Consider the following 14,364-nt stretch of genomic DNA (forward strand, 5'->3'; position numbering starts at 1 on the left):
CCTTTTGGATAAACAGACATATTAGGCAAGCATTTTGGAGCTTTCACCTAAATAACTACAGGTGGTGAGATAAGCTGCACAATATAATTGACCTTTCAGTATATTGTTGCACACACACCATCTATTTAGCAAATGCCCTTGTTATCAACAGCAGCCTTTTAAACTCACCTGAGCTAACAGGTATGTGAGCTGGTTACTCTGCTGCGCTTAAAATTTCTTTTTTGGTTTGCTACAATGCCTTTTCTGAAACGTTGTCTCCCTCTGCTGGAACACTGACTTCTTTCATTTAATGCCTGCAGACTATAAAAGAGAAACCAACCCAAAAAGTTTGGTTGATTAGTCTGTGGCATTCTTTTAAACTGTTGCTTATGGCGGTCTCTGTGAGCTTCTCAGTGACATTCAGCCATCCAGGTATCCCGCCTGCAGTAGACGGAATGTGGCAATGGAACGCTGGCTGCGCGTGTCATAATAGGCTCTGAGCCTTTATATACCTGCGCACAGCAGCAGCCACCTTCAGTCTGCTGCTGGACAGCCAGCAGCAGCAGCAGCAGGAGAGGTAATTAATCAGCAACCCTCCTGCTAAGGGTAGACAGCTGCTCGTTCCACCCCCCCCCCCGCCTTAATTGGCTCTCCTCCCTTCCAACGGTGTTGAGGCGGGTGGGAACAGCCGGGGGTTGAGGGTACTGTGCTAAAAGAGGTGGAGCTATGCAGATCTAAAACGCATGGATTGCAGCAGCAGCAAGCCGAAAAGTGCAGGCATGTGAGGGATCTAGAGGTTGACAGCATGTCTTCTTAATGGGAGTCCAGGTGGCCATCTCCACAAATGGACTTTTCAGAATCCTTGGGTGGCACCGTAGTCGGAAACCAATTCTGGTTATCGCTTCTCGGCCTTTTGGCTAAGATCAAGTGTAGTATCTGTTCTTATCAGTTTAATATCTGATACGTCCCCTATCTGGGGACCATATATTAAATGGATTTTTAGAACAGGGAGATGGAAAAAGAGCTTGCTCTGTCCACTCCACGCATTGACCTGGTATTGCAGTATCTCCAGGACCGGTGCACCCCTTCTTTAATGCAGTTTCTAAAATCAGAAAGAATTGAATTCAATGCTTTTTGTTCATTTTGCTTGTTTGTCGGATTTTGGGATGGACTCTTTGGCTTTGCTTTTCTTCTCCTCATTGGATTTTTCATGTTAAAAGTTGCAGAAGCCAGATGACAAGCTCATTTTGGTTCAACTTCAGCAACTGTGCATTGCATTGCCATGTAATGTAATGTAATGCAATGCTATCTATCTAGCTCTCCCTCTATACTTCCTTTTGGATAAACAGACATATTAGGCAAGCATTTTGGAGCTTTCACCTAAATAACTACAGGTGGTGAGATAAGCTGCACAATATAATTGACCTTTCAGTATATTGTTGCACACACACCATCTATTTAGCAAATGCCCTTGTTATCAACAGCAGCCTTTTAAACTCACCTGAGCTAACAGGTATGTGAGCTGGTTACTCTGCTGCGCTTAAAATTTCTTTTTTGGTTTGCTACAATGCCTTTTCTGAAACGTTGTCTCCCTCTGCTGGAACACTGACTTCTTTCATTTAATGCCTGCAGACTATAAAAGAGAAACCAACCCAAAAAGTTTGGTTGATTAGTCTGTGGCATTCTTTTAAACTGTTGCTTATGGCGGTCTCTGTGAGCTTCTCAGTGACATTCAGCCATCCAGGTATCCCGCCTGCAGTAGACGGAATGTGGCAATGGAACGCTGGCTGCGCGTGTCATAATAGGCTCTGAGCCTTTATATACCTGCGCACAGCAGCAGCCACCTTCAGTCTGCTGCTGGACAGCCAGCAGCAGCAGCAGCAGGAGAGGTAATTAATCAGCAACCCTCCTGCTAAGGGTAGACAGCTGCTCGTTCCACCCCCCCCCCCCGCCTTAATTGGTTCTCCTCCCTTCCAACGGTGTTGAGGCGGGTGGGAACAGCCGGGGGTTGAGGGTACTGTGCTAAAAGAGGTGGAGTTATGCAGATCTAAAACGCGTGGATTGCAGCAGCAGCAAGCCGAAAAGTGCAGGCATGTGAGGGATCTAGAGGTTGACAGCATGTCTTCTTAACGGGAGTCCAGGTGGCCATCTCCACAAATGGACTTTTCAGAATCCTTGGGTGGCACCGTAGTCGGAAACCAATTCTGGTTATCGCTTCTCGGCCTTTTGGCTAAGATCAAGTGTAGTATCTGTTCTTATCAGTTTAATATCTGATACGTCCCCTATCTGGGGACCATATATTAAATGGATTTTTAGAACAGGGAGATGGAAAAAGAGCTTGCTCTGTCCACTCCACGCATTGACCTGGTATTGCAGTATCTCCAGGACCGGTGCACCCCTTCTTTAATGCAGTTTCTAAAATCAGAAAGAATTGAATTCAATGCTTTTTGTTCATTTTGCTTGTTTGTCGGATTTTGGGATGGACTCTTTGGCTTTGCTTTTCTTCTCCTCATTGGATTTTTCATGTTAAAAGTTGCAGAAGCCAGATGACAAGCTCATTTTGGTTCAACTTCAGCAACTGTGCATTGCATTGCCATGTAATGTAATGTAATGCAATGCTATCTATCTAGCTCTCCCTCTATACTTCCTTTTGGATAAACAGACATATTAGGCAAGCATTTTGGAGCTTTCACCTAAATAACTACAGGTGGTGAGATAAGCTGCACAATATAATTGACCTTTCAGTATATTGTTGCACACACACCATCTATTTAGCAAATGCCCTTGTTATCAACAGCAGCCTTTTAAACTCACCTGAGCTAACAGGTATGTGAGCTGGTTACTCTGCTGCGCTTAAAATTTCTTTTTTGGTTTGCTACAATGCCTTTTCTGAAACGTTGTCTCCCTCTGCTGGAACACTGACTTCTTTCATTTAATGCCTGCAGACTATAAAAGAGAAACCAACCCAAAAAGTTTGGTTGATTAGTCTGTGGCATTCTTTTAAACTGTTGCTTATGGCGGTCTCTGTGAGCTTCTCAGTGACATTCAGCCATCCAGGTATCCCGCCTGCAGTAGACGGAATGTGGCAATGGAACGCTGGCTGCGCGTGTCATAATAGGCTCTGAGCCTTTATATACCTGCGCACAGCAGCAGCCACCTTCAGTCTGCTGCTGGACAGCCAGCAGCAGCAGCAGCAGGAGAGGTAATTAATCAGCAACCCTCCTGCTAAGGGTAGACAGCTGCTCGTTCCACCCCCCCCCCCCGCCTTAATTGGTTCTCCTCCCTTCCAACGGTGTTGAGGCGGGTGGGAACAGCCGGGGGTTGAGGGTACTGTGCTAAAAGAGGTGGAGCTATGCAGATCTAAAACGCGTGGATTGCAGCAGCAGCAAGCCGAAAAGTGCAGGCATGTGAGGGATCTAGAGGTTGACAGCATGTCTTCTTAACGGGAGTCCAGGTGGCCATCTCCACAAATGGACTTTTCAGAATCCTTGGGTGGCACCGTAGTCGGAAACCAATTCTGGTTATCGCTTCTCGGCCTTTTGGCTAAGATCAAGTGTAGTATCTGTTCTTATCAGTTTAATATCTGATACGTCCCCTATCTGGGGACCATATATTAAATGGATTTTTAGAACAGGGAGATGGAAAAAGAGCTTGCTCTGTCCACTCCACGCATTGACCTGGTATTGCAGTATCTCCAGGACCGGTGCACCCCTTCTTTAATGCAGTTTCTAAAATCAGAAATAATTGAATTCAATGCTTTTTGTTCATTTTGCTTGTTTGTCGGATTTTGGGATGGACTCTTTGGCTTTGCTTTTCTTCTCCTCATTGGATTTTTCATGTTAAGAGTTGCAGAAGCCAGATGACAAGCTCATTTTGGTTCAACTTCAGCAACTGTGCATTGCATTGCCATGTAATGTAATGTAATGCAATGCTATCTATCTAGCTCTCCCTCTATACTTCCTTTTGGATAAACAGACATATTAGGCAAGCATTTTGGAGCTTTCACCTAAATAACTACAGGTGGTGAGATAAGCTGCACAATATAATTGACCTTTCAGTATATTGTTGCACACACACCATCTATTTAGCAAATGCCCTTGTTATCAACAGCAGCCTTTTAAACTCACCTGAGCTAACAGGTATGTGAGCTGGTTACTCTGCTGCGCTTAAAATTTCTTTTTTGGTTTGCTACAATGCCTTTTCTGAAACGTTGTCTCCCTCTGCTGGAACACTGACTTCTTTCATTTAATGCCTGCAGACTATAAAAGAGAAACCAACCCAAAAAGTTTGGTTGATTAGTCTGTGGCATTCTTTTAAACTGTTGCTTATGGCGGTCTCTGTGAGCTTCTCAGTGACATTCAGCCATCCAGGTATCCCGCCTGCAGTAGACGGAATGTGGCAATGGAACGCTGGCTGCGCGTGTCATAATAGGCTCTGAGCCTTTATATACCTGCGCACAGCAGCAGCCACCTTCAGTCTGCTGCTGGACAGCCAGCAGCAGCAGCAGCAGGAGAGGTAATTAATCAGCAACCCTCCTGCTAAGGGTAGACAGCTGCTCGTTCCACCCCCCCCCCCGCCTTAATTGGTTCTCCTCCCTTCCAACGGTGTTGAGGCGGGTGGGAACAGCCGGGGGTTGAGGGTACTGTGCTAAAAGAGGTGGAGTTATGCAGATCTAAAACGCGTGGATTGCAGCAGCAGCAAGCCGAAAAGTGCAGGCATGTGAGGGATCTAGAGGTTGACAGCATGTCTTCTTAACGGGAGTCCAGGTGGCCATCTCCACAAATGGACTTTTCAGAATCCTTGGGTGGCACCGTAGTCGGAAACCAATTCTGGTTATCGCTTCTCGGCCTTTTGGCTAAGATCAAGTGTAGTATCTGTTCTTATCAGTTTAATATCTGATACGTCCCCTATCTGGGGACCATATATTAAATGGATTTTTAGAACAGGGAGATGGAAAAAGAGCTTGCTCTGTCCACTCCACGCATTGACCTGGTATTGCAGTATCTCCAGGACCGGTGCACCCCTTCTTTAATGCAGTTTCTAAAATCAGAAAGAATTGAATTCAATGCTTTTTGTTCATTTTGCTTGTTTGTCGGATTTTGGGATGGACTCTTTGGCTTTGCTTTTCTTCTCCTCATTGGATTTTTCATGTTAAAAGTTGCAGAAGCCAGATGACAAGCTCATTTTGGTTCAACTTCAGCAACTGTGCATTGCATTGCCATGTAATGTAATGTAATGCAATGCTATCTATCTAGCTCTCCCTCTATACTTCCTTTTGGATAAACAGACATATTAGGCAAGCATTTTGGAGCTTTCACCTAAATAACTACAGGTGGTGAGATAAGCTGCACAATATAATTGACCTTTCAGTATATTGTTGCACACACACCATCTATTTAGCAAATGCCCTTGTTATCAACAGCAGCCTTTTAAACTCACCTGAGCTAACAGGTATGTGAGCTGGTTACTCTGCTGCGCTTAAAATTTCTTTTTTGGTTTGCTACAATGCCTTTTCTGAAACGTTGTCTCCCTCTGCTGGAACACTGACTTCTTTCATTTAATGCCTGCAGACTATAAAAGAGAAACCAACCCAAAAAGTTTGGTTGATTAGTCTGTGGCATTCTTTTAAACTGTTGCTTATGGCGGTCTCTGTGAGCTTCTCAGTGACATTCAGCCATCCAGGTATCCCGCCTGCAGTAGACGGAATGTGGCAATGGAACGCTGGCTGCGCGTGTCATAATAGGCTCTGAGCCTTTATATACCTGCGCACAGCAGCAGCCACCTTCAGTCTGCTGCTGGACAGCCAGCAGCAGCAGCAGCAGGAGAGGTAATTAATCAGCAACCCTCCTGCTAAGGGTAGACAGCTGCTCGTTCCACCCCCCCCCCCCCCGCCTTAATTGGTTCTCCTCCCTTCCAACGGTGTTGAGGCGGGTGGGAACAGCCGGGGGTTGAGGGTACTGTGCTAAAAGAGGTGGAGTTATGCAGATCTAAAACGCGTGGATTGCAGCAGCAGCAAGCCGAAAAGTGCAGGCATGTGAGGGATCTAGAGGTTGACAGCATGTCTTCTTAACGGGAGTCCAGGTGGCCATCTCCACAAATGGACTTTTCAGAATCCTTGGGTGGCACCGTAGTCGGAAACCAATTCTGGTTATCGCTTCTCGGCCTTTTGGCTAAGATCAAGTGTAGTATCTGTTCTTATCAGTTTAATATCTGATACGTCCCCTATCTGGGGACCATATATTAAATGGATTTTTAGAACAGGGAGATGGAAAAAGAGCTTGCTCTGTCCACTCCACGCATTGACCTGGTATTGCAGTATCTCCAGGACCGGTGCACCCCTTCTTTAATGCAGTTTCTAAAATCAGAAAGAATTGAATTCAATGCTTTTTGTTCATTTTGCTTGTTTGTCGGATTTTGGGATGGACTCTTTGGCTTTGCTTTTCTTCTCCTCATTGGATTTTTCATGTTAAAAGTTGCAGAAGCCAGATGACAAGCTCATTTTGGTTCAACTTCAGCAACTGTGCATTGCATTGCCATGTAATGTAATGTAATGCAATGCTATCTATCTAGCTCTCCCTCTATACTTCCTTTTGGATAAACAGACATATTAGGCAAGCATTTTGGAGCTTTCACCTAAATAACTACAGGTGGTGAGATAAGCTGCACAATATAATTGACCTTTCAGTATATTGTTGCACACACACCATCTATTTAGCAAATGCCCTTGTTATCAACAGCAGCCTTTTAAACTCACCTGAGCTAACAGGTATGTGAGCTGGTTACTCTGCTGCGCTTAAAATTTCTTTTTTGGTTTGCTACAATGCCTTTTCTGAAACGTTGTCTCCCTCTGCTGGAACACTGACTTCTTTCATTTAATGCCTGCAGACTATAAAAGAGAAACCAACCCAAAAAGTTTGGTTGATTAGTCTGTGGCATTCTTTTAAACTGTTGCTTATGGCGGTCTCTGTGAGCTTCTCAGTGACATTCAGCCATCCAGGTATCCCGCCTGCAGTAGACGGAATGTGGCAATGGAACGCTGGCTGCGCGTGTCATAATAGGCTCTGAGCCTTTATATACCTGCGCACAGCAGCAGCCACCTTCAGTCTGCTGCTGGACAGCCAGCAGCAGCAGCAGCAGGAGAGGTAATTAATCAGCAACCCTCCTGCTAAGGGTAGACAGCTGCTCATTCCACCCCCCCCCCCGCCTTAATTGGTTCTCCTCCCTTCCAACGGTGTTGAGGCGGGTGGGAACAGCCGGGGGTTGAGGGTACTGTGCTAAAAGAGGTGGAGTTATGCAGATCTAAAACGCGTGGATTGCAGCAGCAGCAAGCCGAAAAGTGCAGGCATGTGAGGGATCTAGAGGTTGACAGCATGTCTTCTTAACGGGAGTCCAGGTGGCCATCTCCACAAATGGACTTTTCAGAATCCTTGGGTGGCACCGTAGTCGGAAACCAATTCTGGTTATCGCTTCTCGGCCTTTTGGCTAAGATCAAGTGTAGTATCTGTTCTTATCAGTTTAATATCTGATACGTCCCCTATCTGGGGACCATATATTAAATGGATTTTTAGAACAGGGAGATGGAAAAAGAGCTTGCTCTGTCCACTCCACGCATTGACCTGGTATTGCAGTATCTCCAGGACCGGTGCACCCCTTCTTTAATGCAGTTTCTAAAATCAGAAAGAATTTAATTCAATGCTTTTTGTTCATTTTGCTTGTTTGTCGGATTTTGGGATGGACTCTTTGGCTTTGCTTTTCTTCTCCTCATTGGATTTTTCATGTTAAAAGTTGCAGAAGCCAGATGACAAGCTCATTTTGGTTCAACTTCAGCAACTGTGCATTGCATTGCCATGTAATGTAATGTAATGCAATGCTATCTATCTAGCTCTCCCTCTATACTTCCTTTTGGATAAACAGACATATTAGGCAAGCATTTTGGAGCTTTCACCTAAATAACTACAGGTGGTGAGATAAGCTGCACAATATAATTGACCTTTCAGTATATTGTTGCACACACACCATCTATTTAGCAAATGCCCTTGTTATCAACAGCAGCCTTTTAAACTCACCTGAGCTAACAGGTATGTGAGCTGGTTACTCTGCTGCGCTTAAAATTTCTTTTTTGGTTTGCTACAATGCCTTTTCTGAAACGTTGTCTCCCTCTGCTGGAACACTGACTTCTTTCATTTAATGCCTGCAGACTATAAAAGAGAAACCAACCCAAAAAGTTTGGTTGATTAGTCTGTGGCATTCTTTTAAACTGTTGCTTATGGTGGTCTCTGTGAGCTTCTCAGTGACATTCAGCCATCCAGGTATCCCGCCTGCAGTAGACGGAATGTGGCAATGGAACGCTGGCTGCGCGTGTCATAATAGGCTCTGAGCCTTTATATACCTGCGCACAGCAGCAGCCACCTTCAGTCTGCTGCTGGACAGCCAGCAGCAGCAGCAGCAGGAGAGGTAATTAATCAGCAACCCTCCTGCTAAGGGTAGACAGCTGCTCGTTCCACCCCCCCCACCTTAATTGGTTCTCCTCCCTTCCAACGGTGTTGAGGCGGGTGGGAACAGCCGGGGGTTGAGGGTACTGTGCTAAAAGAGGTGGAGTTATGCAGATCTAAAATGCGTGGATTGCAGCAGCAGCAAGCCGAAAAGTGCAGGCATGTGAGGGATCTAGAGGTTGACAGCATGTCTTCTTAACGGGAGTCCAGGTGGCCATCTCCACAAATGGACTTTTCAGAATCCTTGGGTGGCACCGTAGTCGGAAACCAATTCTGGTTATCGCTTCTCGGCCTTTTGGCTAAGATCAAGTGTAGTATCTGTTCTTATCAGTTTAATATCTGATACGTCCCCTATCTGGGGACCATATATTAAATGGATTTTTAGAACAGGGAGATGGAAAAAGAGCTTGCTCTGTCCACTCCACGCATTGACCTGGTATTGCAGTATCTCCAGGACCGGTGCACCCCTTCTTTAATGCAGTTTCTAAAATCAGAAAGAATTGAATTCAATGCTTTTTGTTCATTTTGCTTGTTTGTCGGATTTTGGGATGGACTCTTTGGCTTTGCTTTTCTTCTCCTCATTGGATTTTTCATGTTAAAAGTTGCAGAAGCCAGATGACAAGCTCATTTTGGTTCAACTTCAGCAACTGTGCATTGCATTGCCATGTAATGTAATGTAATGCAATGCTATCTATCTAGCTCTCCCTCTATACTTCCTTTTGGATAAACAGACATATTAGGCAAGCATTTTGGAGCTTTCACCTAAATAACTACAGGTGGTGAGATAAGCTGCACAATATAATTGACCTTTCAGTATATTGTTGCACACACACCATCTATTTAGCAAATGCCCTTGTTATCAACAGCAGCCTTTTAAACTCACCTGAGCTAACAGGTATGTGAGCTGGTTACTCTGCTGCGCTTAAAATTTCTTTTTTGGTTTGCTACAATGCCTTTTCTGAAACGTTGTCTCCCTCTGCTGGAACACTGACTTCTTTCATTTAATGCCTGCAGACTATAAAAGAGAAACCAACCCAAAAAGTTTGGTTGATTAGTCTGTGGTATTCTTTTAAACTGTTGCTTATGGCGGTCTCTGTGAGCTTCTCAGTGACATTCAGCCATCCAGGTATCCCGCCTGCAGTAGATGGAATGTGGCAATGGAACGCTGGCTGCGCGTGTCATAATAGGCTCTGAGCCTTTATATACCTGCGCACAGCAGCAGCCACCTTCAGTCTGCTGCTGGACAGCCAGCAGCAGCAGCAGCAGGAGAGGTAATTAATCAGCAACCCTCCTGCTAAGGGTAGACAGCTGCTCGTTCCACACCCCCCCCCCCGCCTTAATTGGTTCATCTCCCTTCCAACGGTGTTGAGGCGGGTGGGAACAGCCGGGGGTAGAGGGTACTGTGCTAAAAGAGGTGGAGTTATGCAGATCTAAAACGCGTGGATTGCAGCAGCAGCAAGCCGAAAAGTGCAGGCATGTGAGGGATCTAGAGGTTGACAGCATGTCTTCTTAACGGGAGTCCAGGTGGCCATCTCCACAAATGGACTTTTCAGAATCCTTGGGTGGCACCGTAGTCGGAAACCAATTCTGGTTATCGCTTCTCGGCCTTTTGGCTAAGATCAAGTGTAGTATCTGTTCTTATCAGTTTAATATCTGATACGTCCCCTATCTGGGGACCATATATTAAATGGATTTTTAGAACAGGGAGATGGAAAAAGAGCTTGCTCTGTCCACTCCACGCATTGACCTGATATTGCAGTATCTCCAGGACCGGTGCACCCCTTCTTTAATGCAGTTTCTAAAATCAGAAAGAATTGAATTCAATGCTTTTTGTTCATTTTGCTTGTTTTTCGGATTTTGGGATGGACTCTTTGGCTTTGCTTTTCTTCTCCTCATTGGATTTTTCATGTTAAAAGTTGCAGAAGCCAGATGACAAGCTCATTTTGGTTCAACTTCAGCAACTGTGCATTGCATTGCCATGTAATGTAATGTAATGCAATGCTATCCATCTAGCTCTCCCTCTATACTTCCTTTTGGATAAACAGACATATTAGGCAAGCATTTTGGAGCTTTCACCTAAATAACTACAGGTGGTGAGATAAGCTGCACAATATAATTGACCTTTCAGTATATTGTTGCACACACACCATCTATTTAGCAAATGCCCTTGTTATCAACAGCAGCCTTTTAAACTCACCTGAGCTAACAGGTATGTGAGCTGGTTACTCTGCTGCGCTTAAAATTTCTTTTTTGGTTTGCTACAATGCCTTTTCTGAAACGTTGTCTCCCTCTGCTGGAACACTGACTTCTTTCATTTAATGCCTGCAGACTATAAAAGAGAAACCAACCCAAAAAGTTTGGTTGATTAGTCTGTGGCATTCTTTTAAACTGTTGCTTATGGCGGTCTCTGTGAGCTTCTCAGTGACATTCAGCCATCCAGGTATCCCGCCTGCAGTAGACGGAATGTGGCAATGGAACGCTGGCTGCGCGTGTCATAATAGGCTCTGAGCCTTTATATACCTGCGCACAGCAGCAGCCACTTTCAGTCTGCTGCTGGACAGCCAGCAGCAGCAGCAGCAGGAGAGGTAATTAATCAGCAACCCTCCTGCTAAGGGTAGACAGCTGCTCGTTCCACCCCCCCCCCCCCCCGCCTTAATTGGTTCTCCTCCCTTCCAACGGTGTTGAGGCGGGTGGGAACAGCCGGGGGTTGAGGGTACTGTGCTAAAAGAGGTGGAGTTATGCAGATCTAAAACGCGTGGATTGCAGCAGCAGCAAGCCGAAAAGTGCAGGCATGTGAGGGATCTAGAGGTTGACAGCATGTCTTCTTAACGGGAGTCCAGGTGGCCATCTCCACAAATGGACTTTTCAGAATCCTTGGGTGGCACCGTAGTCGGAAACCAATTCTGGTTATCGCTTCTCGGCCTTTTGGCTAAGATCAAGTGTAGTATCTGTTCTTATCAGTTTAATATCTGATACGTCCCCTATCTGGGGGGACCATATATTAAATGGATTTTTAGAACAGGGAGATGGAAAAAGAGCTTGCTCTGTCCACTCCACGCATTGACCTGGTATTGCAGTATCTCCAGGACCGGTGCACCCCTTCTTTAATGCAGTTTCTAAAATCAGAAAGAATTGAATTCAATGCTTTTTGTTCATTTTGCTTGTTTGTCGGATTTTGGGATGGACTCTTTGGCTTTGCTTTTCTTCTCCTCATTGGATTTTTCATGTTAAAAGTTGCAGAAGCCAGATGACAAGCTCATTTTGGTTCAACTTCAGCAACTGTGCATTGCATTGCCATGTAATGTAATGTAATGCAATGCTATCTATCTAGCTCTCCCTCTATACTTCCTTTTGGATAAACAGACATATTAGGCAAGCATTTTGGAGCTTTCACCTAAATAACTACAGGTGGTGAGATAAGCTGCACAATATAATTGACCTTTCAGTATATTGTTGCACACACACCATCTATTTAGCAAATGCCCTTGTTATCAACAGCAGCCTTTTAAACTCACCTGAGCTAACAGGTATGTGAGCTGGTTACTCTGCTGCGCTTAAAATTTCTTTTTTGGTTTGCTACAATGCCTTTTCTGAAACGTTGTCTCCCTCTGCTGGAACACTGACTTCTTTCATTTAATGCCTGCAGACTATAAAAGAGAAACCAACCCAAAAAGTTTGGTTGATTAGTCTGTGGCATTCTTTTAAACTGTTGCTTATGGCGGTCTCTGTGAGCTTCTCAGTGACATTCAGCCATCCAGGTATCCCGCCTGCAGTAGACGGAATGTGGCAATGGAACGCTGGCTGCGCGTGTCATAATAGGCTCTGAGCCTTTATATACCTGCGCACAGCAGCAGCCACCTTCAGTCTGCTGCTGGACAGCCAGCAGCAGCAGCAGCAGGAGAGGTAATTAATCAGCAACCCTCCTGCTAAGGGTAGACAGCTGCTCGTTCCACCCCCCCCCCGCCTTAATTGGTTCTCCTCCCTTCCAACGGTGTTGAGGCGGGTGGGAACAGCCGGGGGTTGAGGGTACTGTGCTAAAAGAGGTGGAGTTATGCAGATCTAAAACGCGTGGATTGCAGCAGCAGCAAGCCGAAAAGTGCAGGCATGTGAGGGATCTAGAGGTTGACAGCATGTCTTCTTAACGGGAGTCCAGGTGGCCATCTCCACAAATGGACTTTTCAGAATCCTTGGGTGGCACCGTAGTCGGAAACCAATTCTGGTTATCGCTTCTCGGCCTTTTGGCTAAGATCAAGTGTAGTATCTGTTCTTATCAGTTTAATATCTGATACGTCCCCTATCTGGGGACCATATATTAAATGGATTTTTAGAACAGGGAGATGGAAAAAGAGCTTGCTCTGTCCACTCCACGCATTGACCTGGTATTGCAGTATCTCCAGGACCGGTGCACCCCTTCTTTAATGCAGTTTCTAAAATCAGAAAGAATTGAATTCAATGCTTTTTGTTCATTTTGCTTGTTTGTCGGATTTTGGGATGGACTCTTTGGCTTTGCTTTTCTTCTCCTCATTGGATTTTTCATGTTAAAAGTTGCAGAAGCCAGATGACAAGCTCATTTTGGTTCAACTTCAGCAACTGTGCATTGCATTGCCATGTAATGTAATGTAATGCAATGCTATCTATCTAGCTCTCCCTCTATACTTCCTTTTGGATAAACAGACATATTAGGCAAGCATTTTGGAGCTTTCACCTAAATAACTACAGGTGGTGAGATAAGCTGCACAATATAATTGACCTTTCAGTATATTGTTGCACACACACCATCTATTTAGCAAATGCCCTTGTTATCAACAGCAGCCTTTTAAACTCACCTGAGCTAACAGGTATGTGAGCTGGTTACTCTGCTGCGCTTAAAATTTCTTTTTTGGTTTGCTACAATGCCTTTTCTGAAACGTTGTCTCCCTCTGCTGGAACACTGACTTCTTTCATTTAATGCCTGCAGACTATAAAAGAGAAACCAACCCAAAAAGTTTGGTTGATTAGTCTGTGGCATTCTTTTAAACTGTTGCTTATGGCGGTCTCTGTGAGCTTCTCAGTGACATTCAGCCATCCAGGTATCCCGCCTGCAGTAGACGGAATGTGGCAATGGAACGCTGGCTGCGCGTGTCATAATAGGCTCTGAGCCTTTATATACCTGCGCACAGCAGCAGCCACCTTCAGTCTGCTGCTGGACAGCCAGCAGCAGCAGCAGCAGGAGAGGTAATTAATCAGCAACCCTCCTGCTAAGGGTAGACAGCTGCTCGTTCCACCCCCCCCCCCGCCTTAATTGGTTCTCCTCCCTTCCAACGGTGTTGAGGCGGGTGGGAACAGCCGGGGGTTGAGGGTACTGTGCTAAAAGAGGTGGAGTTATGCAGATCTAAAACGCGTGGATTGCAGCAGCAGCAAGCCGAAAAGTGCAGGCATGTGAGGGATCTAGAGGTTGACAGCATGTCTTCTTAACGGGAGTCCAGGTGGCCATCTCCACAAATGGACTTTTCAGAATCCTTGGGTGGCACCGTAGTCGGAAACAATTCTGGTTATCGCTTCTCGGCCTTTTGGCTAAGATCAAGTGTAGTATCTGTTCTTATCAGTTTAATATCTGATACGTCCCCTATCTGGGGACCATATATTAAATGGATTTTTAGAACAGGGAGATGGAAAAAGAGCTTGCTCTGTCCACTCCACGCATTGACCTGGTATTGCAGTATCTCCAGGACCGGTGCACCCCTTCTTTAATGCAGTTTCTAAAATCAGAAAGAATTGAATTCAATGCTTTTTGTTCATTTTGCTTGTTTGTCGGATTTTGGGATGGACTCTTTGGCTTTGCTTTTCTTCTCCTCATTGGATTTTTCATGTTAAAAGTTGCAGAAGCCAGATGACAAGCTCATTTTGGTTCAAC

At 45.2% G+C, this 14,364-nt stretch overlaps 11 non-coding genes across 11 annotated transcripts; all 11 read left to right on the forward strand.

Annotated features, from left to right (window-relative positions):
* Nucleotides 1-876: 876 nt before the first annotated feature.
* LOC141215386 (U2 spliceosomal RNA) lies at nucleotides 877-1,067 on the forward strand. Its single transcript, XR_012284453.1, has one exon. It is a non-coding gene; the product is annotated as a U2 spliceosomal RNA (small nuclear RNA).
* Nucleotides 1,068-2,189: 1,122 nt separating this feature from the next.
* Nucleotides 2,190-2,380, forward strand: LOC141215387 (U2 spliceosomal RNA). The gene has a single exon (XR_012284454.1). It is a non-coding gene; the product is annotated as a U2 spliceosomal RNA (small nuclear RNA).
* Nucleotides 2,381-3,502: 1,122 nt separating this feature from the next.
* On the forward strand, nucleotides 3,503-3,693 carry LOC141215388 (U2 spliceosomal RNA). Its single transcript, XR_012284455.1, has one exon. It is a non-coding gene; the product is annotated as a U2 spliceosomal RNA (small nuclear RNA).
* Nucleotides 3,694-4,814: 1,121 nt separating this feature from the next.
* Nucleotides 4,815-5,005, forward strand: LOC141215389 (U2 spliceosomal RNA). The gene has a single exon (XR_012284456.1). It is a non-coding gene; the product is annotated as a U2 spliceosomal RNA (small nuclear RNA).
* Nucleotides 5,006-6,129: 1,124 nt separating this feature from the next.
* LOC141215391 (U2 spliceosomal RNA) lies at nucleotides 6,130-6,320 on the forward strand. Its single transcript, XR_012284458.1, has one exon. It is a non-coding gene; the product is annotated as a U2 spliceosomal RNA (small nuclear RNA).
* Nucleotides 6,321-7,441: 1,121 nt separating this feature from the next.
* On the forward strand, nucleotides 7,442-7,632 carry LOC141215392 (U2 spliceosomal RNA). The gene has a single exon (XR_012284459.1). It is a non-coding gene; the product is annotated as a U2 spliceosomal RNA (small nuclear RNA).
* A 1,118-nt stretch (nucleotides 7,633-8,750) lies between these two features.
* Nucleotides 8,751-8,941, forward strand: LOC141215393 (U2 spliceosomal RNA). Its single transcript, XR_012284460.1, has one exon. It is a non-coding gene; the product is annotated as a U2 spliceosomal RNA (small nuclear RNA).
* A 1,123-nt stretch (nucleotides 8,942-10,064) lies between these two features.
* LOC141216579 (U2 spliceosomal RNA) lies at nucleotides 10,065-10,255 on the forward strand. Its single transcript, XR_012285607.1, has one exon. It is a non-coding gene; the product is annotated as a U2 spliceosomal RNA (small nuclear RNA).
* A 1,125-nt stretch (nucleotides 10,256-11,380) lies between these two features.
* LOC141216629 (U2 spliceosomal RNA) lies at nucleotides 11,381-11,573 on the forward strand. The gene has a single exon (XR_012285654.1). It is a non-coding gene; the product is annotated as a U2 spliceosomal RNA (small nuclear RNA).
* A 1,120-nt stretch (nucleotides 11,574-12,693) lies between these two features.
* Nucleotides 12,694-12,884, forward strand: LOC141215394 (U2 spliceosomal RNA). The gene has a single exon (XR_012284461.1). It is a non-coding gene; the product is annotated as a U2 spliceosomal RNA (small nuclear RNA).
* A 1,120-nt stretch (nucleotides 12,885-14,004) lies between these two features.
* LOC141215395 (U2 spliceosomal RNA) lies at nucleotides 14,005-14,195 on the forward strand. The gene has a single exon (XR_012284462.1). It is a non-coding gene; the product is annotated as a U2 spliceosomal RNA (small nuclear RNA).
* The last annotated feature ends 169 nt before the right edge of the window (nucleotides 14,196-14,364 follow it).

This window comes from Phyllobates terribilis, unplaced genomic scaffold, assembly GCF_046119375.1.
Source record: "Phyllobates terribilis strain yellow unplaced genomic scaffold, ASM4611937v1 Scaffold_236__1_contigs__length_3049075, whole genome shotgun sequence".
In the NCBI taxonomy this organism is placed as follows: Eukaryota; Metazoa; Chordata; class Amphibia; order Anura; family Dendrobatidae; genus Phyllobates; species Phyllobates terribilis.